Source organism: Amia ocellicauda, unplaced genomic scaffold (assembly GCF_036373705.1).
Source record: "Amia ocellicauda isolate fAmiCal2 unplaced genomic scaffold, fAmiCal2.hap1 HAP1_SCAFFOLD_205, whole genome shotgun sequence".
NCBI classification, from domain to species: Eukaryota; Metazoa; Chordata; class Actinopteri; order Amiiformes; family Amiidae; genus Amia; species Amia ocellicauda.
Window position 1 is genome coordinate 10,001 of NW_027102768.1, and position 27,500 is coordinate 37,500.

Genomic DNA, 27,500 nt, shown 5'->3' on the forward strand with positions numbered 1-27,500 from the left:
ATTTCAGATTTGACTTCCCCAAATACACAGGCATACAATAGATCTTGTTCTCCAACGTAAACGGTCCCTAGTAACTAGGGTACATTCGTAAATAAATTGAGCATCATGGCTAGAAGTGACTAAATGTTGCCTAATCTTTCTCATCGAGAAATGACACAATTACAGCAACACAAAAAGGAACTCCACCGGACAAAGATCAGTGCTCACAAGGAGCCTCATTCAACACACACGGTTCCATTCCCATTCATGCAAAGCACGAAAGTGTAAAACTTGGGAACATACTTGAGAGCAAAGATCACATTCAATCTCATTCAAGGCACGGATGTGAATGCAACGGGGTGAAATTACTGAAATGATGCCTGCCCTCGAACTGTGATGATGGACTACCCGACTCGCCAATAATATTGGGTTCTGGTGTATTGAAATACAGGAGCTGCTGGATTTGTGTGTTTTCTTACCCCCTCACCATAGTTTGTCAAATGTTTAAACAACTGAACTTATATTCAAGGTTTGTTTCTCTTCATATGTTTTACTGGTTTACATTTGTCTCAGCAACTAGTTGAATGATTCTTCTGCTTTCAAAACAAAATGACAACAGGATGAATGCACACACTTGAAAATACAATACATGCAATGTTATGCATCATAGTGATGCAACCTCCTTTCAGTTTCATACTGCATGTCAATTGAAATCCTTACTGAAATGCACACCTTCTCAAGATTGCGCTTGACTGGCGTGTCAGGCACTCAATTACAGCTGTATTATCAAGACAATGTGTTCGTTTTGTAAAATATAGTTCCGGTCTGGTGTGGCACCCCAGCTAACGCACAACGTTGCCACAACGTTTCGTGTTAGCAGGGACTGTCTGCGGCGCGCTGGTGTGTCCCGGACTTTAGAGTAGAGAGACAGTTCAACTGCAAGCATGAGCGGCAGAAACGGATATTGCCTTCCCTTTAAGTAGAGCGTCAGGGACAGCCTCCCTGGCTTACGGCCATACTAGCCTGAATACGCCCGATCTCGTCCGATCTCGGAAGCTAAGCTGGCTCGGGCCTGGTCAGTACTTGGATGGGAGACCGCCTGGGAATACCAGGTGCTGTAAGCTTTTGCATATTTTACACACCAGAGGGCGACAAATCACGAGTTTTAACTTTGGATACACACAATTTCATCATTATTTCAGGTTTTACTTCCCCAAATACACAGGCATACAATAGATCTTGTTCTCCAACGTAAAAGGTCCCTAGTAACTAGGGTACATTCATAAATAAATTGAGCATCATGGCTAGAAGTGTCTAAATGTTGCCTAATCTTTCTCATCGAGAAATGACACAATTACAGCAACACAAAAAGGAACTCCACCGGACAAAGTTCAGTGCTCACAAGGAGCCTCATTCAACACACACGGTTCCATTCCCATTCATGCAAAGCACGAAAGTGTAAAACTTGGGAACATACTTGAGAGCAAAGATCACATTCAATCTCATTCAAGGCACGGATGTGAATGCAACGGGATGAAATTACTGAAATGATGCCTGCCCTCGAACTGTGATGATGGACTACCCGACTCGCCAATAATATTGGGTTCTGGTGTATTGAAATACAGGAGCTGCTGGATTTGTGTGTTTTCTTACCCCCTCACCATAGTTTGTCAAATGTTTAAACAACTGAACTTATATTCAAGGTTTATTTTTCTTCATATGTTTTACTGGTTTACATTTGTCTCAGCAACCTGTTGAATGATTCTTCTGCTTTCAAAACAAAATGACAACAGGATGAATGCACACACTTGAAAATACAATACATGCAATGTTATGCATCATAGTGATGCAACCTCCTTTCAGTTTCATACTGCATGTCAATTGAAATCCTTACTGAAATGCACACCTTCTCAAGATTGCGCTTGACTGGCGTGTCAGGCACTCAATTACAGCTGTTTTATCAAAACAATGTGTTCGTTTTGTAATATATACTTCCGGTCTGGTGTGGCACCCCAGCTAACGCACAACGTTGCCACAATGTTGCCACAACGTGGCGTGTTAGCAGGGACTGTCTGCGGCGCGCTGGTGTGTCCCGGGCTTTAGAGTAGAGAGACAGTTCAACTGTAAGTATGAACGGCAGAAACGGATATTGCCTTCCCTTTAAGTAGAGCGTCAGGGACAGCCTTCCTGGCTTACGGCCATACTAGCCTGAATACGCTCGATCTCGTCCGATCTCGGAAGCTAAGCAGGCTCGGGCCTGGTCAGTACTTGAATGGGAGACCGCCTGGGAATACCAGGTGCTGTAAGCTTTTGCATCTTTTACACACCAGAGGGCGACAAATCACGAGTTTTAACTTTGGATACACGCAATTTCATCATTATTTCAGATTTGACTTCCCCAAATACACAGGCATACAATAGATCTTGTTCTCCAACGTAAACGGTCCCTAGTAACTAGGGTACATTCATAAATAAATTGAGCATCATGGCTAGAAGTGACTAAATGTTGCCTAATCTTTCTCATCGAGAAATGACACAATTACAGCAACACAAAAAGGAACTCCACCGGACAAAGTTCAGTGCTCACAAGGAGCCTCATTCAACACACACGGTTCCATTCCCATTCATGCAAAGCACGAAAGTGTAAAACTTGGGAACATACTTGAGAGCAAAGATCACATTCAATCTCATTCAAGGCACGGATGTGAATGCAACGGGATGAAATTACTGAAATGATGCCTGCCCTCGAACTGTGATGATGGACTACCTGATTCGCCAATAATATTGGGTTCTGGTGTATTGAAATACAGGAGCTGCTGGATTTGTGTGTTTTCTTACCCCCTCACCATAGTTTGTCAAATGTTTAAACAACTGAACTTATATTCAAGGTTTGTTTCTCTTCATATGTTTTACTGGTTTACATTTGTCTCAGCAACCTGTTGAATGATTCTTCTGCTTTCAAAACAAAATGACAACAGGATGAATGCACACACTTGAAAATACAATACATGCAATGTTATGCATCATAGTGATGCAACCTCCTTTCAGTTTCATACTGCATGTCAATTGAAATCCTTACTGAAATGCACACCTTCTCAAGATTGCGCTTGACTGGCGTGTCAGGCACTCAATTACAGCTGTTTTATCAAGACAATGTGTTCGTTTTGTAAAATATAGTTCCGGTCTGGTGTGGCACCCCAGCTAACGCACAACGTTGCCACAACGTGGCGTGTTAGCAGGGACTGTCTGCGGCGCGCTGGTGTGTCCCGGGCTTTAGAGTAGAGAGACAGTTCAACTGTAAGTATGAACGGCAGAAACGGATATTGCCTTCCCTTTAACTAGAGCGTCAGGGACAGCCTCCCTGGCTTACGGCCATATTAGCCTGAATACGCCCGATCTCGTCCGATCTCGGAAGCCAAGCAGGCTCGGGTCTGGTCAGTACTTGGATGGGAGACCGCCTGGGAATACCAGGTGCTGTAAGCTTCTTCACCTTTTACACACCAGAGGGCGACAAATCACGAGTTTTAACTTTGGATACACACAATTTCATCATTATTTCAGATTTTACTTCCCCAAATACACAGGCATACAATAGATCTTGTTCTCCAACGTAAACGGTCCCTAGTAACTAGGGTACATTCGTAAATAAATTGAGCATCATGGCTAGAAGTGACTAAATGTTGCCTAATCTTTCTCATCGAGAAATGACACAATTACAGCAACACAAAAAGAACTCCACCGGACAAAGTTCAGTGCTCACAAGGAGCCTCATTCAACACACACGGTTCCATTCCCATTCATGCAAAGCACGAAAGTGTAAAACTTGGGAACATACTTGAGAGCAAAGATCACATTCAATCTCATTCAAGGCACGGATGTGAATGCAACGGGATGAAATTACTGAAATGATGCCTGCCCTTGAACTGTGATGATGGACTACCCGACTCGCCAATAATATTGGCTTCTGGTGTATTGAAATACAGGAGCTGCTGGATTTGTGTCATTTCTTACCCCCTCACCATAGTTTGTCAAATGTTTAAACAACTGAACTTATATTGAAGGTTTGTTTCTCTTCATATGTTTTACTGGTTTACATTTGTCTCAGCAACCTGTTGAATGATTCTTCTGCTTTCAAAACAAAATGACAACAGGATGAATGCACACACTTGAAAATACAATACATGCAATGTTATGCATCATAGTGATGCAACCTCCTTTCAGTTTCATACTGCATGTCAATTGAAATCCTTACTGAAATGCACACCTTCTCAAGATTGCGCTTGACTGGCGTGTCAGGCACTCAATTACAGCTGTTTTATCAAGACAATGTGTTCGTTTTGTAAAATATAGTTCCGGTCTGGTGTGGCACCCCAGCTAACGCACAACGTTGCCACAACGTGGCGTGTTAGCAGGGACTGTCTGTGGCGCGCTGGTGTGTCCCGGGCTTTAGAGTAGAGAGACAGTTCAACTGTAAGTATGAATGGCAGAAACGGATATTGCCTTCCCTTTAAATAGAGCGTCAGGGACAGCCTCCCTGGATTACGGCCATACTAGCCTGAATACGCCCGATCTCGTCCGATCTCGGAAGCCAAGCAGGCTCGGGCCTGGTTAGTACTTGGATGGGAGACCGCCTGGGAATACCAGGTGCTGTAAGCTTTTGCACCTTTTACACACCAGAGGGCGACAAATCACGAGTTTTAACTTTGGATACACACAATTTCATCATTATTTCAGATTTTACTTCCCCAAATACACAGGCATACAATAGATCTTGTTCTCCAACGTAAACGGTCCCTAGTAACTAGGGTACATTCGTAAATAAATTGAGCATCATGGCTAGAAGTGACTAAATGTTGCCTAATCTTTCTCATCAAGAAATGACACAATTACAGCAACACAAAAAGGAACTCCACCGGACAAAGTTCAGTGCTCACAAGGAGCCTCATTCAACACACACGGTTCCATTCCCATTCATGCAAAGCACGAAAGTGTAAAACTTGGGAACGTACTTGAGAGCAAAGATCACATTCAATCTCATTCAAGGCACGGATGTGAATGCAACGGGATGAAATTACTGAAATGATGCCTGCCCTCGAACTGTGATGATGGACTACCCGACTCGCCAATAATATTGGGTTCTGGTGTATTGAAATACAGGAGCTGCTGGATTTGTGTGTTTTCTTACCGCCTCACCATAGTTTGTCAAATGTTTAAACAACTGAACTTATATTCAAGGTTTGTTTCTCTTCATATGTTTTACTGGTTTACATTTGTCTCAGCAACCTGTTGAATGATTCATCTGCTTTCAAAACAAAATGACAACAGGATGAATGCACACACTTGAAAATACACTACATGCAATGTTATGCATCATAGTGATGCAACCTCCTTTCAGTTTCATACTGCATGTCAATTGAAATCCTTACTGAAATGCACACCTTCTCAAGATTGCGCTTGACTGGCGTGTCAGGCACTCAATTACAGCTGTTTTATCAAGACAATGTGTTCGTTTTGTAAAATATAGTTCCGGTCTGGTGTGGCACCCCAGCTAACGCACAACGTTGCCACAACGTGGCGTGTTAGCAGGGACAGTCTGCGGCGCGCTGGTGTGTCCCGGGCTTTAGAGTAGAGAGACAGTTCAACTGTAAGTATGAACGGCAGAAACGGATATTGCCTTCCCTTTAAGTAGAGCGTCAGGAACAGCCTCCCTGGCTTATGGCCATTCTAGCCTGAATACGCCCGATCTCGTCCGATCTCGGAAGCCAAGCAGGCTCGGGCCTGGTCAGCACTTGGATGGGAGACCGCCTGGGAATACCAGGTGCTGTAAGCTTTTGCACCTTTTACACACCAGAGGGCGACAAATCACGAGTTTTAACTTTGGATACACACAATTTCATCATTATTTCAGATTTTACTTCCCCAAATACACAGGCATACAATAGATCTTGTTCTCCAACGTAAACGGTCCCTAGTAACTAGGGTACATTCGTAACTAAATTGAGCATCATGGCTAGAAGTGACTAAATGTTGCCTAATCTTTCTCATCGAGAAATGACACAATTACAGCAACACAAAAAGGAACTCCACCGGACAAAGTTCAGTGCTCACAAGGAGCCTCATTCAACACACACGGTTCCATTCCCATTCATGCAAAGCAAGAAAGTGTAAAACTTGGGAACATACTTGAGAGCAAAGATCACATTCAATCTCATTCAAGGCACGGATGTGAATGCAACGGGATGAAATTACTGAAATGATGCCTGCCCTCGAACTGTGATGATGGACTACCCGACTCGCCAATCATGTTGGGTTCTGGTGTATTGAAATACAGGAGCTGCTGGATTTGTATGTTTTCTTACCCCCTCACCATAGTTTGTCAAATGTTTAAACAACTGAACTTATATTCAAGGTTTGTTTCTCTTCATATGTTTTACTGGTTTACATTTGTCTCAGCAACCTGTTGAATGATTCTTCTGCTTTCAAAACAAAATGACAACAGGATGAATGCACACACTTGAAAATACAATACATGCAATGTTATGCATCATAGTGATGCAACCTCCTTTCAGTTTCATACTGCATGTCAATTGAAATCCTTACTGAAATGCACACCTTGTCAAGATTGCGCTTGACTGGCGTGTCAGGCACTCAATTACAGCTGTTTTATCAAGACAATGTGTTCGTTTTGTAATATATAGTTCCGGTCTGGTGTGGCACCCCAGCTAACGCACAACGTTGCCACAATGTTGCCACAACGTGGCGTGTTAGCAGGGACTGTCTGCGGCGCGCTGGTGTGTCCCGGGCTTTAGAGTAGAGAGACAGTTCAACTGTAAGTATGAACGGCAGAAACGGATATTGCCTTCCCTTTAAGTAGAGCGTCAGGGACAGCCTCCCTGGCTTACGGCCATACTAGCCTGAATACGCCCGATCTCGTCCGATCTCGGAAGCTAAGCAGGCTCGGGCCTGGTCAGTACTTGGATGGGAGACCGCCTGGGAATACCAGGTGCTGTAAGCTTTTGCATCTTTTACACACCAGAGGGCGACAAATCACGAGTTTTAACTTTGGATACACGCAATTTCATCATTATTTCAGATTTGACTTCCCCAAATACACAGGCATACATTAGATCTTGTTCTCCAACGTAAACGGTCCCTAGTAACTAGGGTACATTCGTAAATAAATTGAGCATCATGGCTAGAAGTGACTAAATGTTGCCTAATCTTTCTCATCGAGAAATGACACAATTACAGCAACACAAAAAGGAACTCCACCGGACAAAGTTCAGTGCTCACAAGGAGCCTCATTCAACACACACGGTTCCATTCCCATTCATGCAAAGCACGAAAGTGTAAAACTTGGGAACATACTTGAGAGCAAAGATCACATTCAATCTCATTCAAGGCACGGATGTGAATGCAACGGGATGAAATTACTGAAATGATGCCTGCCCTCGAACTGTGATGATGGACTACCCGACTCGCCAATAATATTGGGTTCTGGTGTATTGAAATACAGGAGCTGCTGGATTTGTGTGTTTTCTTACCCCCTCACCATAGTTTGTCAAATGTTTAAACAACTGAACTTATATTCAAGGTTTGTTTCTCTTCATATGTTTTACTGGTTTACATTTGTCTCAGCAACCTGTTGAATGATTCTTCTGCTTTCAAAACAAAATGACAACAGGATGAATGCAAACACTTGAAAATACAATACATGCAATGTTATGCATCATAGTGATGCAACCTCCTTTCAGTTTCATACTGCATGTCAATTGAAATCCTTACTGAAATGCACACCTTCTCAAGATTGCGCTTGACTGGCGTGTCAGGCACTCAATTACAGCTGTTTTATCAAGACAATGTGTTCGTTTTGTAATATATAGTTCCGGTCTGGTGTGGCACCCCAGCTAACGCACAACGTTGCCACAATGTTGCCACAACGTGGCGTGTTAGCAGGGACTGTCTGCGGCGCGCTGGTGTGTCCCGGGCTTTAGAGTAGAGAGACAGTTCAACTGTAAGTATGAACGGCAGAAACGGATATTGCCTTCCCTTTAAGTAGAGCGTCAGGGACAGCCTCCCTGGCTTACGGCCATACTAGCCTGAATACGCCCAATCTCGTCCGATCTCGGAAACTAAGCAGGCTCGGGCCTGGTCAGTACTTGGATGGGAGACCGCCTGGGAATACCAGGTGCTGTAAGCTTTTGCATCTTTTACACACCAAAGGGCGACAAATCACAAGTTTTAACTTTGGATACACGCAATTTCATCATTATTTCAGATTTGACTTCCCCAAATACACAGGCATACAATAGATCTTGTTCTCCAACGTAAACGGTCCCTAGTAACTAGTGTACATTTGTAAATAAATTGAGCATCATGGCTAGAAGTGACTAAATGTTGCCTAATCTTTCTCATCGAGAAATGACACAATTACAGCAACACAAAAAGGAACTCCACCGGACAAAGTTCAGTGCTCACAAGGAGCCTCATTCAACACACACGGTTCCATTCCCATTCATGCAAAGCACGAAAGTGTAAAACTTGGGAACATACTTGAGAGCAAAGATCACATTGAATCTCATTCAAGGCACGGATGTGAATGCAACGGGATGAAATTACTGAAATGATGCCTGCCCTCGAACTGTGATGATGGACTACCCGACTCGCCAATAATATTGGCTTCTGGTGTATTGAAATACAGGAGCTGCTGGATTTGTGTGTTTTCTTACCCCCTCACCATAGTTTGTCAAATGTTTAAACAACTGAACTTATATTCAAGGTTTGTTTCTCTTCATATGTTTTACTGGTTTACATTTGTCTCAGCAACCTGTTGAATGATTCTTCTGCTTTCAAAACAAAATGTAAACAGGATGAATGCACACACTTGAAAATACAATACATGCAATGTTATGCATCATAGTGATGCAACCTCCTTTCAGTTTCATACTGCATGTCAATTGAAATCCTTACTGAAATGCACACCTTCTCAAGATTGCGCTTGACTGGCGTGTCAGGCACTCAATTACAGCTGTTTTATCAAGACAATGTGTTCGTTTTGTAATATATAGTTCCGGTCTGGTGTGGCACCCCAGCTAACGCACAACGTTGCCACAATGTTGCCACAACGTTTCGTGTTAGCAGGGACTGTCTGCGGCGCGCTGGTGTGTCCCGGGCTTTAGAGTAGAGAGACAGTTCAACTGTAAGTATGAACGGCAGAAACGGATATTGCCTTCCCTTTAAGTAGAGCGTCAGGGACAGCCTCCCTGGCTTACGGCCATACTAGCCTGAATACGCCCGATCTCGTCCGATCTCGGAAGCTAAGCAGGCTCGGGCCTTGTCAGTACTTGGATGGGAGACCGCCTGGGAATACCAGGTGCTGTAAGCTTTTGCATCTTTTACACACCAAAGGGCGACAAATCACAAGTTTTAACTTTGGATACACGCAATTTCATCATTATTTCAGATTTGACTTCCCCAAATACACAGGCATTCAATAGATCTTGTTCTCCAACGTAATCGGTCCCTAGTAACTATTGTACATTTGTAAATAAATTGAGCATCATGGCTAGAAGTGACTAAATGTTGCCTAATCTTTCTCATCGAGAAATGACACAATTACAGCAACACAAAAAGGAACTCCACCGGACAAAGTTCAGTGCTCACAAGGAGCCTCATTCAACACACACGGTTCCATTCCCATTCATGCAAAGCACGAAAGTGTAAAACTTGGGAACATACTTGAGAGCAAAGATCACATTGAATCTCATTCAAGGCACGGATGTGAATGCAACGGGATGAAATTACTGAAATGATGCCTGCCCTCGAACTGTGATGATGGACTACCCGACTCGCCAATAATATTGGGTTCTGGTGTATTGAAATACAGGAGCTGCTGGATTTGTGTGTTTTCTTACCCCCTCACCATAGTTTGTCAAATGTTTAAACAACTGAACTTATATTCAAGGTTTGTTTCTCTTCATATGTTTTACTGGTTTACATTTGTCTCAGCAACCTGTTGAATGATTCTTCTGCTTTCAAAACAAAATGACAACAGGATGAATGCACACACTTGAAAATACAAAACATGCAATGTTATGCATCATAGTGATGCAACCTCCTTTCAGTTTCATACTGCATGTCAATTGAAATCCTTACTGAAATGCACACCTTCTCAAGATTGCGCTTGACTGGCGTGTCAGGCACTCAATTACAGCTGTTTTATCAAGACAAATGTGTTCGTTTTGTAAAATATAGTTCCGGTCTGGTGTGGCACCCCAGCTAACGCACAACGTTGCCACAACGTGGCATATTAGCAGGGACTGTCTGCGGCGCGCTGGTGTGTCCCGGGCTTTAGAGTAGAGAGACAGTTCAACTGTAAGTATGAACGGCAGAAACGGATATTGCCATCCCTTTAAGTAGAGCGTCAGGGACAGCCTCCCTGGCTTACGGCCATACTAGCCTGAATACGCCCGATCTCGTCCGATCTCGGAAGCTAAGCAGGCTCGGGCCTGGTCAGTACTTGGATGGGAGACCGCCTGGGAATACCAGGTGCTGTAAGCTTTTGCATCTTTTACACACCAGAGCGCGACAAATCACGAGTTTTAACTTTGGATACACGCAATTTCATCATTATTTCAGATTTGACTTCCCCAAATACACAGGCATACAATAGATCTTGTTCTCCAACGTAAACGGTCCCTAGTAACTAGGGTACATTCGTAAATAAATTGAGCATCATGGCTAGAAGTGACTAAATGTTGCCTAATCTTTCTCATCGAGAAATGACACAATTACAGCAACACAAAAAGGAACTCCACCGGACAAAGATCAGTGCTCACAAGGAGCCTCATTCAACACACACGGTTCCATTCCCATTCATGCAAAGCACGAAAGTGTAAAACTTGGGAACATACTTGAGAGCAAAGATCACATTCAATCTCATTCAAGGCACGGATGTGAATGCAACGGGGTGAAATTACTGAAATGATGCCTGCCCTCGAACTGTGATGATGGACTACCCGACTCGCCAATAATATTGGGTTCTGGTGTATTGAAATACAGGAGCTGCTGGATTTGTGTGTTTTCTTACCCCCTCACCATAGTTTGTCAAATGTTTAAACAACTGAACTTATATTCAAGGTTTGTTTCTCTTCATATGTTTTACTGGTTTACATTTGTCTCAGCAACCTGTTGAATGATTCTTCTGCTTTCAAAACAAAATGACAACAGGATGAATGCACACACTTGAAAATACAATACATGCAATGTTATGCATCATAGTGATGCAACCTCCTTTCAGTTTCATACTGCATGTCAATTGAAATCCTTACTGAAATGCACACCTTCTCAAGATTGCGCTTGACTGGCGTGTCAGGCACTCAATTACAGCTGTTTTATCAAGACAAATGTGTTCTTTTTGTAAAATATAGTTCCGGTCTGGTGTGGCACCCCAGCTAACGCACAACGTTGCCACAACGTGGCATATTAGCAGGGACTGTCTGCGGCGCGCTGGTGTGTCCCGGGCTTTAGAGTAGAGAGACAGTTCAACTGTAAGTATGAACGGCAGAAACGGATATTGCCATCCCTTTAAGTAGAGCGTCAGGGACAGCCTCCCTGGCTTACGGCCATACTAGCCTGAATACGCCCGATCTCGTCCGATCTCGGAAGCTAAGCAGGCTCGGGCCTGGTCAGTACTTGAATGGGAGACCCCCTGGGAATACCAGGTGCTGTAAGCTTTTGCATCTTTTACACACCAGAGCGCGACAAATCACGAGTTTTAACTTTGGATACACGCAATTTCATCATTATTTCAGATTTGACTTCCCCAAATACACAGGCATACAATAGATCTTGTTCTCCAACGTAAACGGTCCCTAGTAACAAGGGTACATTCGTAAATAAATTGAGCATCATGGCTAGAAGTGACTAAATGTTGCCTAATCTTTCTCATCGAGAAATGACACAATTACAGCAACACAAAAAGGAACTCCACCGGACAAAGATCAGTGCTCACAAGGAGCCTCATTCAACACACACGGTTCCATTCCCATTCATGCAAAGCACGAAAGTGTAAAACTTGGGAACATACTTGAGAGCAAAGATCACATTCAATCTCATTCAAGGCACGGATGTGAATGCAACGGGGTGAAATTACTGAAATGATGCCTGCCCTCGAACTGTGATGATGGACTACCCGACTCGCCAATAATATTGGGTTCTGGTGTATTGAAATACAGGAGCTGCTGGATTTGTGTGTTTTCTTACCCCCTCACCATAGTTTGTCAAATGTTTAAACAACTGAACTTATATTCAAGGTTTGTTTCTCTTCATATGTTTTACTGGTTTACATTTGTCTCAGCAACCTGTTGAATGATTCTTCTGCTTTCAAAACAAAATGACAACAGGATGAATGCACACACTTGAAAATACAATACATGCAATGTTATGCATCATAGTGATGCAACCTCCTTTCAGTTTCATACTGCATGTCAATTGAAATCCTTACTGAAATGCACACCTTCTCAAGATTGCGCTTGACTGGCGTGTCAGGCACTCAATTACAGCTGTTTTATCAAGACAAATGTGTTCGTTTTGTAAAATATAGATCCGGTCTGGTGTGGCACCCCAGCTAACGCACAACGTTGCCACAACGTGGCATATTAGCAGGGACTGTCTGCGGCGCGCTGGTGTGTCCCGGGCTTTAGAGTAGAGAGACAGTTCATCTGTAAGTATGAACGGCAGAAACGGATATTGCCATCCCTTTAAGTAGAGCGTCAGGGACAGCCTCCCTGGCTTACGGCCATACTAGCCTGAATACGCCCGATCTCGTCCGATCTCGGAAGCTAAGCAGGCTCGGGCCTGGTCAGTACTTGGATGGGAGACCGCCTGGGAATACCAGGTGCTGTAAGCTTTTGCATCTTTTACACACCAAAGGGCGACAAATCACGAGTTTTAACTTTGGATACACGCAATTTCATCATTATTTCAGATTTGACTTCCCCAAATACACAGGCATACAATAGATCTTGTTCTCCAACGTAAACGGTCCCTAGTAACTAGGGTACATTCGTAAATAAATTGAGCATCATGGCTAGAAGTGACTAAATGTTGCCTAATCTTTCTCATCGAGAAATGACACAATTACAGCAACACAAAAAGGAACTCCACCGGACAAAGATCAGTGCTCACAAGGAGCCTCATTCAACACACACGGTTCCATTCCCATTCATGCAAAGCACGAAAGTGTAAAACTTGGGAACATACTTGAGAGCAAAGATCACATTCAATCTCATTCAAGGCACGGATGTGAATGCAACGGGATGAAATTACTGAAATGATGCCTGCCCTCGAACTGTGATGATGGACTACCCGACTCGCCAATAATATTGGGTTCTGGTGTATTGAAATACAGGAGCTGCTGGATTTGTGTGTTTTCTTACCCCCTCACCATAGTTTGTCAAATGTTTAAACAACTGAACTTATATTCAAGGTTTGTTTCTCTTCATATGTTTTACTGGTTTACATTTGTCTCAGCAACCTGTTGAATGATTCTTCTGCTTTCAAAACAAAATGACAACAGGATGAATGCACACACTTGAAAATACAATACATGCAATGTTATGCATCATAGTGATGCAACCTCCTTTCAGTTTCATACTGCATGTCAATTGAAATCCTTACTGAAATGCACACCTTCTCAAGATTGCGCTTGACTGGCGTGTCAGGCACTCAATTACAGCTGTATTATCAAGACAATGTGTTCGTTTTGTAAAATATAGTTCCGGTCTGGTGTGGCACCCCAGCTAACGCACAACGTTGCCACAACGTTTCGTGTTAGCAGGGACTGTCTGCGGCGCGCTGGTGTGTCCCGGGCTTTAGAGTAGAGAGACAGTTCAACTGTAAGTATGAATGGCAGAAACGGATATTGCCTTCCCTTTAAGTAGAGCGTCAGGGACAGCCTCCCTGGCTTATGGCCATACTAGCCTGAATACGCCCGATCTCGTCCGATCTCGGAAGCTAAGCAGGCTCGGGCCTGGTCAGTACTTGGATGGGAGACCGCCTGGGAATACCAGGTGCTGTAAGCTTTTGCATCTTTTACACACCAAAGGGCGACAAATCACAAGTTTTAACTTTGGATACACGCAATTTCATCATTATTTCAGATTTGACTTCCCCAAATACACAGGCATACAATAGATCTTGTTCTCCAACGTAAACGGTCCCTAGTAACTAGTGTACATTTGTAAATAAATTGAGCATCATGGCTAGAAGTGACTAAATGTTGCCTAATCTTTCTCATCGAGAAATGACACAATTATAGCAACACAAAAAGGAACTCCACCGGACAAAGTTCAGTGCTCACAAGGAGCCTCATTCAACACACACGGTTCCATTCCCATTCATGCAAAGCACGAAAGTGTAAAACTTGGGAACATACTTGAGAGCAAAGATCATATTCAATCTCATTCAAGGCACGGATGTGAATGCAACGGGATGAAATTACTGAAATGATGCCTGCCCTCGAACTGTGATGATGGACTACCCGACTCGCCAATAATATTGGGTTCTGGTGTATTGAAATACAGGAGCTGCTGGATTTGTGTGTTTTCTTACCCCCTCACCATAGTTTGTCAAATGTTTAAACAACTGAACTTATATTCAAGGTTTGTTTCTCTTCATATGTTTTACTGGTTTACATTTGTCTCAGCAACCTGTTGAATGATTCTTCTGCTTTCAAAACAAAATGACAAAAGGATGAATGCACACACTTGAAAATACAATACATGCAATGTTATGCATCATAGTGATGCAACCTCCTTTCAGTTTCATACTGCATGTCAATTGAAATCCTTACTGAAATGCACACCTTCTCAAGATTGCGCTTGACTGGCGTGTCAGGCACTCAATTACAGCTGTTTTATCAAGACAATGTGTTCGTTTTGTAATATATAGTTCCGGTCTGGTGTGGCACCCCAGCTAACGCACAACGTTGCCACAATGTTGCCACAACGTGGCGTGTTAGCAGGGACTGTCTGCGGCGCGCTGGTGTGTCCCGGGCTTTAGAGTAGAGAGACAGTTCAACTGTAAGTATGAATGGCAGAAACGGATATTGCCTTCCCTTTAAGTAGAGCGTCAGGGACAGCCTCCCTGGCTTATGGCCATACTAGCCTGAATACGCCCGATCTCGTCCGATCTCGGAAGCTAAGCAGGCTCGGGCCTGGTCAGTACTTGGATGGGAGACCGCCTGGGAATACCAGGTGCTGTAAGCTTTTGCATCTTTTACACACCAAAGGGCGACAAATCACAAGTTTTAACTTTGGATACACGCAATTTCATCATTATTTCAGATTTGACTTCCCCAAATACACAGGCATACAATAGATCTTGTTCTCCAACGTAAACGGTCCCTAGTAACTAGTGTACATTTGTAAATAAATTGAGCATCATGGCTAGAAGTGACTAAATGTTGCCTAATCTTTCTCATCGAGAAATGACACAATTACAGCAACACAAAAAGGAACTCCACCGGACAAAGTTCAGTGCTCACAAGGAGCCTCATTCAACACACACGGTTCCATTCCCATTCATGCAAAGCACGAAAGTGTAAAACTTGGGAACATACTTGAGAGCAAAGATCACATTGAATCTCATTCAAGGCACGGATGTGAATGCAACGGGATGAAATTACTGAAATGATGCCTGCCCTCGAACTGTGATGATGGACTACCCGACTCGCCAATAATATTGGCTTCTGGTGTATTGAAATACAGGAGCTGCTGGATTTGTGTGTTTTCTTACCCCCTCACCATAGTTTGTCAAATGTTTAAACAACTGAACTTATATTCAAGGTTTGTTTCTCTTCATATGTTTTACTGGTTTACATTTGTCTCAGCAACCTGTTGAATGATTCTTCTGCTTTCAAAACAAAATGACAACAGGATGAATGCACACACTTGAAAATACAATACATGCAATGTTATGCATCATAGTGATGCAACCTCCTTTCAGTTTCATACTGCATGTCAATTGAAATCCTTACTGAAATGCACACCTTCTCAAGATTGCGCTTGACTGGCGTGTCAGGCACTCAATTACAGCTGTTTTATCAAGACAATGTGTTCGTTTTGTAATATATAGTTCCGGTCTGGTGTGGCACCCCAGCTAACGCACAACGTTGCCACAATGTTGCCACAACGTTTCGTGTTAGCAGGGACTGTCTGCGGCGCGCTGGTGTGTCCCGGGCTTTAGAGTAGAGAGACAGTTCAACTGTAAGTATGAACGGCAGAAACGGATATTGCCTTCCCTTTAAGTAGAGCGTCAGGGACAGCCTCCCTGGCTTACGGCCATACTAGCCTGAATACGCCCGATCTCGTCCGATCTCGGAAGCTAAGCAGGCTCGGGCCTTGTCAGTACTTGGATGGGAGACCGCCTGGGAATACCAGGTGCTGTAAGCTTTTGCATCTTTTACACACCAAAGGGCGACAAATCACAAGTTTTAACTTTGGATACACGCAATTTCATCATTATTTCAGATTTGACTTCCCCAAATACACAGGCATACAATAGATCTTGTTCTCCAACGTAAACGGTCCCTAGTAACTAGTGTACATTTGTAAATAAATTGAGCATCATGGCTAGAAGTGACTAAATGTTGCCTAATCTTTCTCATCGAGAAATGACACAATTACAGCAACACAAAAAGGAACTCCACCGGACAAAGTTCAGTGCTCACAAGGAGCCTCATTCAACACACACGGTTCCATTCCCATTCATGCAAAGCACGAAAGTGTAAAACTTGGGAACATACTTGAGAGCAAAGATCACATTGAATCTCATTCAAGGCACGGATGTGAATGCAACGGGATGAAATTACTGAAATGATGCCTGCCCTCGAACTGTGATGATGGACTACCCGACTCGCCAATAATATTGGGTTCTGGTGTATTGAAATACAGGAGCTGCTGGATTTGTGTGTTTTCTTACCCCCTCACCATAGTTTGTCAAATGTTTAAACAACTGAACTTATATTCAAGGTTTGTTTCTCTTCATATGTTTTACTGGTTTACATTTGTCTCAGCAACCTGTTGAATGATTCTTCTGCTTTCAAAACAAAATGACAACAGGATGAATGCACACACTTGAAAATACAATACATGCAATGTTATGCATCATAGTGATGCAACCTCCTTTCAGTTTCATACTGCATGTCAATTGAAATCCTTACTGAAATGCACACCTTCTCAAGATTGCGCTTGACTGGCGTGTCAGGCACTCAATTACAGCTGTTTTATCAAGACAATGTGTTCGTTTTGTAATATATAGTTCCGGTCTGGTGTGGCACCCCAGCTAACGCACAACGTTGCCACAATGTTGCCACAACGTTTCGTGTTAGCAGGGACTGTCTGCGGCGCGCTGGTGTGTCCCGGGCTTTAGAGTAGAGAGACAGTTCAACTGTAAGTATGAACGGCAGAAACGGATATTGCCTTCCCTTTAAGTAGAGCGTCAGGGACAGCCTCCCTGGCTTACGGCCATACTAGCCTGAATACGCCCGATCTCGTCCGATCTCGGAAGCTAAGCAGGCTCGGGCCTTGTCAGTACTTGGATGGGAGACCGCCTGGGAATACCAGGTGCTGTAAGCTTTTGCATCTTTTACACACCAAAGGGCGACAAATCACAAGTTTTAACTTTGGATACACGCAATTTCATCATTATTTCAGATTTGACTTCCCCAAATACACAGGCATACAATAGATCTTGTTCTCCAACGTAAACGGTCCCTAGTAACTAGTGTACATTTGTAAATAAATTGAGCATCATGGCTAGAAGTGACTAAATGTTGCCTAATCTTTCTCATCGAGAAATGACACAATTACAGCAACACAAAAAGGAACTCCACCGGACAAAGTTCAGTGCTCACAAGGAGCCTCATTCAACACACACGGTTCCATTCCCATTCATGCAAAGCACGAAAGTGTAAAACTTGGGAACATACTTGAGAGCAAAGATCACATTGAATCTCATTCAAGGCACGGATGTGAATGCAACGGGATGAAATTACTGAAATGATGCCTGCCCTCGAACTGTGATGATGGACTACCCGACTCGCCAATAATATTGGGTTCTGGTGTATTGAAATACAGGAGCTGCTGGATTTGTGTGTTTTCTTACCCCCTCACCATAGTTTGTCAAATGTTTAAACAACTGAACTTATATTCAAGGTTTGTTTCTCTTCATATGTTTTACTGGTTTACATTTGTCTCAGCAACCTGTTGAATGATTCTTCTGCTTTCAAAACAAAATGACAACAGGATGAATGCACACACTTGAAAATACAATACATGCAATGTTATGCATCATAGTGATGCAACCTCCTTTCAGTTTCATACTGCATGTCAATTGAAATCCTTACTGAAATGCACACCTTCTCAAGATTGCGCTTGACTGGCGTGTCAGGCACTCAATTACAGCTGTTTTATCAAGACAATGTGTTCGTTTTGTAATATATAGTTCCGGTCTGGTGTGGCACCCCAGCTAACGCACAACGTTGCCACAATGTTGCCACAACGTTTCGTGTTAGCAGGGACTGTCTGCGGCGCGCTGGTGTGTCCCGGGCTTTAGAGTAGAGAGACAGTTCAACTGTAAGTATGAACGGCAGAAACGGATATTGCCTTCCCTTTAAGTAGAGCGTCAGGGACAGCCTCCCTGGCTTACGGCCATACTAGCCTGAATACGCCCGATCTCGTCCGATCTCGGAAGCTAAGCAGGCTCGGGCCTTGTCAGTACTTGGATGGGAGACCGCCTGGGAATACCAGGTGCTGTAAGCTTTTGCATCTTTTACACACCAAAGGGCGACAAATCACAAGTTTTAACTTTGGATACACGCAATTTCATCATTATTTCAGATTTGACTTCCCCAAATACACAGGCATACAATAGATCTTGTTCTCCAACGTAAACGGTCCCTAGTAACTAGTGTACATTTGTAAATAAATTGAGCATCATGGCTAGAAGTGACTAAATGTTGCCTAATCTTTCTCATCGAGAAATGACACAATTACAGCAACACAAAAAGGAACTCCACCGGACAAAGTTCAGTGCTCACAAGGAGCCTCATTCAACACACACGGTTCCATTCCCATTCATGCAAAGCACGAAAGTGTAAAACTTGGGAACATACTTGAGAGCAAAGATCACATTGAATCTCATTCAAGGCACGGATGTGAATGCAACGGGATGAAATTACTGAAATGATGCCTGCCCTCGAACTGTGATGATGGACTACCCGACTCGCCAATAATATTGGCTTCTGGTGTATTGAAATACAGGAGCTGCTGGATTTGTGTGTTTTCTTACCCCCTCACCATAGTTTGTCAAATGTTTAAACAACTGAACTTATATTCAAGGTTTGTTTCTCTTCATATGTTTTACTGGTTTACATTTGTCTCAGCAACCTGTTGAATGATTCTTCTGCTTTCAAAACAAAATGACAACAGGATGAATGCACACACTTGAAAATACAAAACATGCAATGTTATGCATCATAGTGATGCAACCTCCTTTCAGTTTCATACTGCATGTCAATTGAAATCCTTACTGAAATGCACACCTTCTCAAGATTGCGCTTGACTGGCGTGTCAGGCACTCAATTACAGCTGTTTTATCAAGACAAATGTGTTCGTTTTGTAAAATATAGTTCCGGTCTGGTGTGGCACCCCAGCTAACGCACAACGTTGCCACAACGTGGCATATTAGCAGGGACTGTCTGCGGCGCGCTGGTGTGTCCCGGGCTTTAGAGTAGAGAGACAGTTCAACTGTAAGTATGAACGGCAGAAACGGATATTGCCATCCCTTTAAGTAGAGCGTCAGGGACAGCCTCCCTGGCTTACGGCCATACTAGCCTGAATACGTCCGATCTCGGAAGCTAAGCAGGCTCGGGCCTGGTCAGTACTTGGATGGGAGACCGCCTGGGAATACCAGGTGCTGTAAGCTTTTGCATCTTTTACACACCAGAGCGCGACAAATCACGAGTTTTAACTTTGGATACACGCAATTTCATCATTATTTCAGATTTGACTTCCCCAAATACACAGGCATACAATAGATCTTGTTCTCCAACGTAAACGGTCCCTAGTAACTAGGGTACATTCGTAAATAAATTGAGCATCATGGCTAGAAGTGACTAAATGTTGCCTAATCTTTCTCATCGAGAAATGACACAATTACAGCAACACAAAAAGGAACTCCACCGGACAAAGATCAGTGCTCACAAGGAGCCTCATTCAACACACACGGTTCCATTCCCATTCATGCAAAGCACGAAAGTGTAAAACTTGGGAACATACTTGATAGCAAAGATCACATTCAATCTCATTCAAGGCACGGATGTGAATGCAACGGGGTGAAATTACTGAAATGATGCCTGCCCTCGAACTGTGATGATGGACTACCCGACTCGCCAATAATATTGGGTTCTGGTGTATTGAAATACAGGAGCTGCTGGATTTGTGTGTTTTCTTACCCCCTCACCATAGTTTGTCAAATGTTTAAACAACTGAACTTATATTCAAGGTTTGTTTCTCTTCATATGTTTTACTGGTTTACATTTGTCTCAGCAACCTGTTGAATGATTCTTCTGCTTTCAAAACAAAATGACAACAGGATGAATGCACACACTTGAAAATACAATACATGCAATGTTATGCATCATAGTGATGCAACCTCCTTTCAGTTTCATACTGCATGTCAATTGAAATCCTTACTGAAATGCACACCTTCTCAAGATTGCGCTTGACTGGCGTGTCAGGCACTCAATTACAGCTGTTTTATCAAGACAAATGTGTTCGTTTTGTGAAATATAGTTCCGGTCTGGTGTGGCACCCCAGCTAACGCACAACGTTGCCACAACGTGGCATATTAGCAGGGACTGTCTGCGGCGCGCTGGTGTGTCCCGGGCTTTAGAGTAGAGAGACAGTTCAACTGTAAGTATGAACGGCAGAAACGGATATTGCCATCCCTTTAAGTAGAGCGTCAGGGACACCCTCCCTGGCTTACGGCCATACTAGCCTGAATACGCCCGATCTCGTCCGATCTCGGAAGCTAAGCAGGCTCGGGCCTGGTCAGTACTTGGATGGGAGACCGCCTGGGAATACCAGGTGCTGTAAGCTTTTGCATCTTTTACACACCAGAGCGCGACAAATCACGAGTTTTAACTTTGGATACACGCAATTTCATCATTATTTCAGATTTGACTTCCCCAAATACACAGGCATACAATAGATCTTGTTCTCCAACGTAAACGGTCCCTAGTAACTAGGGTACATTCGTAAATAAATTGAGCATCATGGCTAGAAGTGACTAAATGTTGCCTAATCTTTCTCATCGAGAAATGACACAATTACAGCAACACAAAAAGGAACTCCACCGGACAAAGATCAGTGCTCACAAGGAGCCTCATTCAACACACACGGTTCCATTCCCATTCATGCAAAGCACGAAAGTGTAAAACTTGGGAACATACTTGAGAGCAAAGATCACATTGAATCTCATTCAAGGCACGGATGTGAATGCAACGGGATGAAATTACTGAAATGATGCCTGCCCTCGAACTGTGATGATGGACTACCCGACTCGCCAATAATATTGGGTTCTGGTGTATTGAAATACAGGAGCTGCTGGATTTGTGTGTTTTCTTACCCCCTCACCATAGTTTGTCAAATGTTTAAACAACTGAACTTATATTCAAGGTTTGTTTCTCTTCATATGTTTTACTGGTTTACATTTGTCTCAGCAACCTGTTGAATGATTCTTCTGCTTTCAAAACAAAATGACAACAGGATGAATGCACACACTTGAAAATACAATACATGCAATGTTATGCATCATAGTGATGCAACCTCCTTTCAGTTTCATACTGCATGTCAATTGAAATCCTTACTGAAATGCACACCTTCTCAAGATTGCGCTTGACTGGCGTGTCAGGCACTCAATTACAGCTGTTTTATCAAGACAAATGTGTTCGTTTTGTAAAATATAGTTCCGGTCTGGTGTGGCACCCCAGCTAACGCACAACGTTGCCACAACGTGGCATATTAGCAGGGACTGTCTGCGGCGCGCTGGTGTGTCCCGGGCTTTAGAGTAGAGAGACAGTTCAACTGTAAGTATGAACGGCAGAAACGGATATTGCCATCCCTTTAAGTAGAGCGTCAGGGACAGCCTCCCTGGCTTACGGCCATACTAGTCTGAATACGCCCGATCTCGTCCGATCTCGGAAGCTAAGCAGGCTCGGGCCTGGTCAGTACTTGAATGGGAGACCGCCTGGGAATACCAGGTGCTGTAAGCTTTTGCATCTTTTACACACCAGAGCGCGACAAATCACGAGTTTTAACTTTGGATACACGCAATTTCATCATTATTTCAGATTTGACTTCCCCAAATACACAGGCATACAATAGATCTTGTTCTCCAACGTAAACGGTCCCTAGTAACTAGGGTACATTCGTAAATAAATTGAGCATCATGGCTAGAAGTGACTAAATGTTGCCTAATCTTTCTCATCGAGAAATGACACAATTACAGCAACACAAAAAGGAACTCCACCGGACAAAGATCAGTGCTCACAAGGAGCCTCATTCAACACACACGGTTCCATTCCCATTCATGCAAAGCACGAAAGTGTAAAACTTGGGAACATACTTGAGAGCAAAGATCACATTCAATCTCATTCAAGGCACGGATGTGAATGCAACGGGGTGAAATTACTGAAATGATGCCTGCCCTCGAACTGTGATGATGGACTACCCGACTCGCCAATAATATTGGGTTCTGGTGTATTGAAATACAGGAGCTGCTGGATTTGTGTGTTTTCTTACCCCCTCACCATAGTTTGTCAAATGTTTAAACAACTGAACTTATATTCAAGGTTTGTTTCTCTTCATATGTTTTACTGGTTTACATTTGTCTCAGCAACCTGTTGAATGATTCTTCTGCTTTCAAAACAAAATGACAACAGGATGAATGCACACACTTGAAAATACAATACATGCAATGTTATGCATCATAGTGATGCAACCTCCTTTCAGTTTCATACTGCATGTCAATTGAAATCCTTACTGAAATGCACACCTTCTCAAGATTGCGCTTGACTGGCGTGTCAGGCACTCAATTACAGCTGTTTTATCAAGACAAATGTGTTCGTTTTGTAAAATATAGTTCCGGTCTGGTGTGGCACCCCAGCTAACGCACAACGTTGCCACAACGTGGCATATTAGCAGGGACTGTCTGCGGCGCGCTGGTGTGTCCCGGGCTTTAGAGTAGAGAGACAGTTCAACTGTAAGTATGAACGGCAGAAACGGATATTGCCATCCCTTTAAGTAGAGCGTCAGGGACAGCCTCCCTGGCTTACGGCCATACTAGCCTGAATACGCCCGATCTCGTCCGATCTCGGAAGCTAAGCAGGCTCGGGCCTGGTCAGTACTTGGATGGGAGACCGCCTGGGAATACCAGGTGCTGTAAGCTTTTGCATCTTTTACACACCAGAGCGCGACAAATCACGAGTTTTAACTTTGGATACACGCAATTTCATCATTATTTCAGATTTGACTTCCCCAAATACACAGGCATACAATAGATCTTGTTCTCCAACGTAAACGGTCCCTAGTAACTAGGGTACATTCGTAAATAAATTGAGCATCATGGCTAGAAGTGACTAAATGTTGCCTAATCTTTCTCATCGAGAAATGACACAATTACAGCAACACAAAAAGGAACTCCACCGGACAAAGATCAGTGCTCACAAGGAGCCTCATTCAACACACACGGTTCCATTCCCATTCATGCAAAGCACGAAAGTGTAAAACTTGGGAACATACTTGAGAGCAAAGATCACATTCAATCTCATTCAAGGCACGGATGTGAATGCAACGGGATGAAATTACTGAAATGATGCCTGCCCTCGAACTGTGATGATGGACTACCCGACTCGCCAATAATATTGGGTTCTGGTGTATTGAAATACAGGAGCTGCTGGATTTGTGTGTTTTCTTACCCCCTCACCATAGTTTGTCAAATGTTTAAACAACTGAACTTATATTCAAGGTTTGTTTCTCTTCATATGTTTTACTGGTTTACATTTGTCTCAGCAACCTGTTGAATGATTCTTCTGCTTTCAAAACAAAATGACAACAGGATGAATGCACACACTTGAAAATACAATACATGCAATGTTATGCATCATAGTGATGAAACCTCCTTTCAGTTTCATACTGCATGTCAATTGAAATCCTTACTGAAATGCACACCTTCTCAAGATTGCGCTTGACTGGCGTGTCAGGCACTCAATTACAGCTGTTTTATCAAGACAAATGTGTTCGTTTTGTAAAATATAGTTCCGGTCTGGTGTGGCACCCCAGCTAACGCACAACGTTGCCACAACGTGGCATATTAGCAGGGACTGTCTGCGGCGCGCTGGTGTGTCCCGGGCTTTAGAGTAGAGAGACAGTTCAACTGTAAGTATGAACGGCAGAAACGGATATTGCCATCCCTTTAAGTAGAGCGTCAGGGACAGCCTCCCTGGCTTACGGCCATACTAGCCTGAATACGCCCGATCTCGTCCGATCTCGGAAGCTAAGCAGGCTCGGGCCTGGTCAGTACTTGGATGGGAGACCGCCTGGGAATACCAGGTGCTGTAAGCTTTTGCATCTTTTACACACCAGAGCGCGACAAATCACGAGTTTTAACTTTGGATACACGCAATTTCATCATTATTTCAGATTTGACTTCCCCAAATACACAGGCATACAATAGATCTTGTTCTCCAACGTAAACGGTCCCTAGTAACTAGGGTACATTCGTAAATAAATTGAGCATCATGGCTAGAAGTGACTAAATGTTGCCTAATCTTTCTCATCGAGAAATGACACAATTACAGCAACACAAAAAGGAACTCCACCGGACAAAGATCAGTGCTCACAAGGAGCCTCATTCAACACACACGGTTCCATTCCCATTCATGCAAAGCACGAAAGTGTAAAACTTGGGAACATACTTGAGAGCAAAGATCACATTCAATCTCATTCAAGGCACGGATGTGAATGCAACGGGATGAAATTACTGAAATGATGCCTGCCCTCGAACTGTGATGATGGACTACCCGACTCGCCAGTAATATTGGGTTCTGGTGTATTGAAATACAGGAGCTGCTGGATTTGTGTGTTTTCTTACCCCCTCACCATAGTTTGTCAAATGTTTAAACAACTGAACTTATATTCAAGGTTTGTTTCTCTTCATATGTTTTACTGGTTTACATTTGTCTCAGCAACCTGTTGAATGATTCTTCTGCTTTCAAAACAAAATGACAACAGGATGAATGCACACACTTGAAAATACAATACATGCAATGTTATGCATCATAGTGATGCAACCTCCTTTCAGTTTCATACTGCATGTCAATTGAAATCCTTACTGAAATGCACACCTTCTCAAGATTGCGCTTGACTGGCGTGTCAGGCACTCAATTACAGCTGTTTTATCAAGACAAATGTGTTCGTTTTGTAAAATATAGTTCCGGTCTGGTGTGGCACCCCAGCTAACGCACAACGTTGCCACAACGTGGCATATTAGCAGGGACTGTCTGCGGCGCGCTGGTGTGTCCCGGGCTTTAGAGTAGAGAGACAGTTCAACTGTAAGTATGAACGGCAGAAACGGATATTGCCATCCCTTTAAGTAGAGCGTCAGGGACAGCCTCCCTGGCTTACGGCCATACTAGCCTGAATACGCCCGATCTCGTCCGATCTCGGAAGCTAAGCAGGCTCGGGCCTGGTCAGTACTTGGATGGGAGACCGCCTGGGAATACCAGGTGCTGTAAGCTTTTGCATCTTTTACACACCAAAGGGCGACAAATCATGAGTTTTAACTTTGGATACACGCAATTTCATCATTATTTCAGATTTGACTTCCCCAAATACACAGGCATACAATAGATCTTGTTCTCCAACGTAAACGGTCCCTAGTAACTAGGGTACATTCGTAAATAAATTGAGCATCATGGCTAGAAGTGACTAAATGTTGCCTAATCTTTCTCATCGAGAAATGACACAATTACAGCAACACAAAAAGGAACTCCACCGGACAAAGATCAGTGCTCACAAGGAGCCTCATTCAACACACACGGTTCCATTCCCATTCATGCAAAGCACGAAAGTGTAAAACTTGGGAACATACTTGAGAGCAAAGATCACATTCAATCTCATTCAAGGCACGGATGTGAATGCAACGGGATGAAATTACTGAAATGATGCCTGCCCTCGAACTGTGATGATGGACTACCCGACTCGCCAATAATATTGGGTTCTGGTGTATTGAAATACAGGAGCTGCTGGATTTGTGTGTTTTCTTACCCCCTCACCATAGTTTGTCAAATGTTTAAACAACTGAACTTATATTCAAGGTTTGTTTCTCTTCATATGTTTTACTGGTTTACATTTGTCTCAGCAACCTGTTGAATGATTCTTCTGCTTTCAAAACAAAATGACAACAGGATGAATGCACACACTTGAAAATACAATACATGCAATGTTATGCATCATAGTGATGCAACCTCCTTTCAGTTTCATACTGCATGTCAATTGAAATCCTTACTGAAATGCACACCTTCTCAAGATTGCGCTTGACTGGCGTGTCAGGCACTCAATTACAGCTGTTTTATCAAGACAAATGTGTTCGTTTTGTAAAATATAGTTCCGGTCTGGTGTGGCACCCCAGCTAACGCACAACGTTGCCACAACGTGGCATATTAGCAGGGACTGTCTGCGGCGCGCTGGTGTGTCCCGGGCTTTAGAGTAGAGAGACAGTTCAACTGTAAGTATGAACGGCAGAAACGGATATTGCCATCCCTTTAAGTAGAGCGTCAGGGACACCCTCCCTGGCTTACGGCCATACTAGCCTGAATACGCCCGATCTCGTCCGATCTCGGAAGCTAAGCAGGCTCAGGCCTGGTCAGTACTTGGATGGGAGACCGCCTGGGAATACCAGGTGCTGTAAGCTTTTGCATCTTTTACACACCAGAGCGCGACAAATCACGAGTTTTAACTTTGGATACACGCAATTTCATCATTATTTCAGATTTGACTTCCCCAAATACACAGGCATACAATAGATCTTGTTCTCCAACGTAAACGGTCCCTAGTAACTAGGGTACATTCGTAAATAAATTGAGCATCATGGCTAGAAGTGACTAAATGTTGCCTAATCTTTCTCATCGAGAAATGACACAATTACAGCAACACAAAAAGGAACTCCACCGGACAAAGATCAGTGCTCACAAGGAGCCTCATTCAACACACACGGTTCCATTCCCATTCATGCAAAGCACGAAAGTGTAAAACTTGGGAACATACTTGAGAGCAAAGATCACATTCAATCTCATTCAAGGCACGGATGTGAATGCAACGGGATGAAATTACTGAAATGATGCCTGCCCTCGAACTGTGATGATGGACTACCCGACTCGCCAATAATATTGGGTT

General features: G+C 43.4%; 22 non-coding genes and 1 pseudogene across 22 annotated transcripts; all 23 read left to right on the forward strand.

The window, feature by feature from the left end:
• Positions 1-984: 984 nt before the first annotated feature.
• On the forward strand, positions 985-1,103 carry LOC136725034 (5S ribosomal RNA). The gene has a single exon (XR_010807421.1). It is a non-coding gene; the product is annotated as a 5S ribosomal RNA (ribosomal RNA).
• A 1,066-nt stretch (positions 1,104-2,169) lies between these two features.
• On the forward strand, positions 2,170-2,288 carry LOC136725046 (5S ribosomal RNA). Its single transcript, XR_010807432.1, has one exon. It is a non-coding gene; the product is annotated as a 5S ribosomal RNA (ribosomal RNA).
• Positions 2,289-3,343: 1,055 nt separating this feature from the next.
• On the forward strand, positions 3,344-3,462 carry LOC136724986 (5S ribosomal RNA). Its single transcript, XR_010807380.1, has one exon. It is a non-coding gene; the product is annotated as a 5S ribosomal RNA (ribosomal RNA).
• Positions 3,463-4,516: 1,054 nt separating this feature from the next.
• LOC136725041 (5S ribosomal RNA) lies at positions 4,517-4,635 on the forward strand. The gene has a single exon (XR_010807427.1). It is a non-coding gene; the product is annotated as a 5S ribosomal RNA (ribosomal RNA).
• A 1,055-nt stretch (positions 4,636-5,690) lies between these two features.
• LOC136724991 (5S ribosomal RNA) lies at positions 5,691-5,809 on the forward strand. The gene has a single exon (XR_010807385.1). It is a non-coding gene; the product is annotated as a 5S ribosomal RNA (ribosomal RNA).
• Positions 5,810-6,875: 1,066 nt separating this feature from the next.
• Positions 6,876-6,994, forward strand: LOC136724981 (5S ribosomal RNA). The gene has a single exon (XR_010807376.1). It is a non-coding gene; the product is annotated as a 5S ribosomal RNA (ribosomal RNA).
• Positions 6,995-8,060: 1,066 nt separating this feature from the next.
• On the forward strand, positions 8,061-8,179 carry LOC136724989 (5S ribosomal RNA). The gene has a single exon (XR_010807383.1). It is a non-coding gene; the product is annotated as a 5S ribosomal RNA (ribosomal RNA).
• Positions 8,180-9,245: 1,066 nt separating this feature from the next.
• Positions 9,246-9,364, forward strand: LOC136724978 (5S ribosomal RNA). The gene has a single exon (XR_010807373.1). It is a non-coding gene; the product is annotated as a 5S ribosomal RNA (ribosomal RNA).
• A 1,056-nt stretch (positions 9,365-10,420) lies between these two features.
• Positions 10,421-10,539, forward strand: LOC136724993 (5S ribosomal RNA). The gene has a single exon (XR_010807387.1). It is a non-coding gene; the product is annotated as a 5S ribosomal RNA (ribosomal RNA).
• Positions 10,540-11,595: 1,056 nt separating this feature from the next.
• On the forward strand, positions 11,596-11,714 carry LOC136725021 (5S ribosomal RNA). The gene has a single exon (XR_010807409.1). It is a non-coding gene; the product is annotated as a 5S ribosomal RNA (ribosomal RNA).
• Positions 11,715-12,770: 1,056 nt separating this feature from the next.
• Positions 12,771-12,889, forward strand: LOC136724998 (5S ribosomal RNA). The gene has a single exon (XR_010807388.1). It is a non-coding gene; the product is annotated as a 5S ribosomal RNA (ribosomal RNA).
• A 1,055-nt stretch (positions 12,890-13,944) lies between these two features.
• On the forward strand, positions 13,945-14,063 carry LOC136725016 (5S ribosomal RNA). The gene has a single exon (XR_010807405.1). It is a non-coding gene; the product is annotated as a 5S ribosomal RNA (ribosomal RNA).
• A 1,066-nt stretch (positions 14,064-15,129) lies between these two features.
• On the forward strand, positions 15,130-15,248 carry LOC136725018 (5S ribosomal RNA). Its single transcript, XR_010807406.1, has one exon. It is a non-coding gene; the product is annotated as a 5S ribosomal RNA (ribosomal RNA).
• Positions 15,249-16,314: 1,066 nt separating this feature from the next.
• LOC136724979 (5S ribosomal RNA) lies at positions 16,315-16,433 on the forward strand. The gene has a single exon (XR_010807374.1). It is a non-coding gene; the product is annotated as a 5S ribosomal RNA (ribosomal RNA).
• A 1,066-nt stretch (positions 16,434-17,499) lies between these two features.
• Positions 17,500-17,618, forward strand: LOC136724980 (5S ribosomal RNA). Its single transcript, XR_010807375.1, has one exon. It is a non-coding gene; the product is annotated as a 5S ribosomal RNA (ribosomal RNA).
• A 1,066-nt stretch (positions 17,619-18,684) lies between these two features.
• LOC136724982 (5S ribosomal RNA) lies at positions 18,685-18,803 on the forward strand. Its single transcript, XR_010807377.1, has one exon. It is a non-coding gene; the product is annotated as a 5S ribosomal RNA (ribosomal RNA).
• Positions 18,804-19,859: 1,056 nt separating this feature from the next.
• Positions 19,860-19,968, forward strand: LOC136724997 (uncharacterized; annotated as a pseudogene).
• A 1,056-nt stretch (positions 19,969-21,024) lies between these two features.
• On the forward strand, positions 21,025-21,143 carry LOC136724999 (5S ribosomal RNA). Its single transcript, XR_010807389.1, has one exon. It is a non-coding gene; the product is annotated as a 5S ribosomal RNA (ribosomal RNA).
• A 1,056-nt stretch (positions 21,144-22,199) lies between these two features.
• On the forward strand, positions 22,200-22,318 carry LOC136725044 (5S ribosomal RNA). The gene has a single exon (XR_010807430.1). It is a non-coding gene; the product is annotated as a 5S ribosomal RNA (ribosomal RNA).
• A 1,056-nt stretch (positions 22,319-23,374) lies between these two features.
• Positions 23,375-23,493, forward strand: LOC136725000 (5S ribosomal RNA). The gene has a single exon (XR_010807390.1). It is a non-coding gene; the product is annotated as a 5S ribosomal RNA (ribosomal RNA).
• A 1,056-nt stretch (positions 23,494-24,549) lies between these two features.
• LOC136725001 (5S ribosomal RNA) lies at positions 24,550-24,668 on the forward strand. The gene has a single exon (XR_010807391.1). It is a non-coding gene; the product is annotated as a 5S ribosomal RNA (ribosomal RNA).
• A 1,056-nt stretch (positions 24,669-25,724) lies between these two features.
• Positions 25,725-25,843, forward strand: LOC136725002 (5S ribosomal RNA). The gene has a single exon (XR_010807392.1). It is a non-coding gene; the product is annotated as a 5S ribosomal RNA (ribosomal RNA).
• A 1,056-nt stretch (positions 25,844-26,899) lies between these two features.
• LOC136724975 (5S ribosomal RNA) lies at positions 26,900-27,018 on the forward strand. Its single transcript, XR_010807370.1, has one exon. It is a non-coding gene; the product is annotated as a 5S ribosomal RNA (ribosomal RNA).
• The last annotated feature ends 482 nt before the right edge of the window (positions 27,019-27,500 follow it).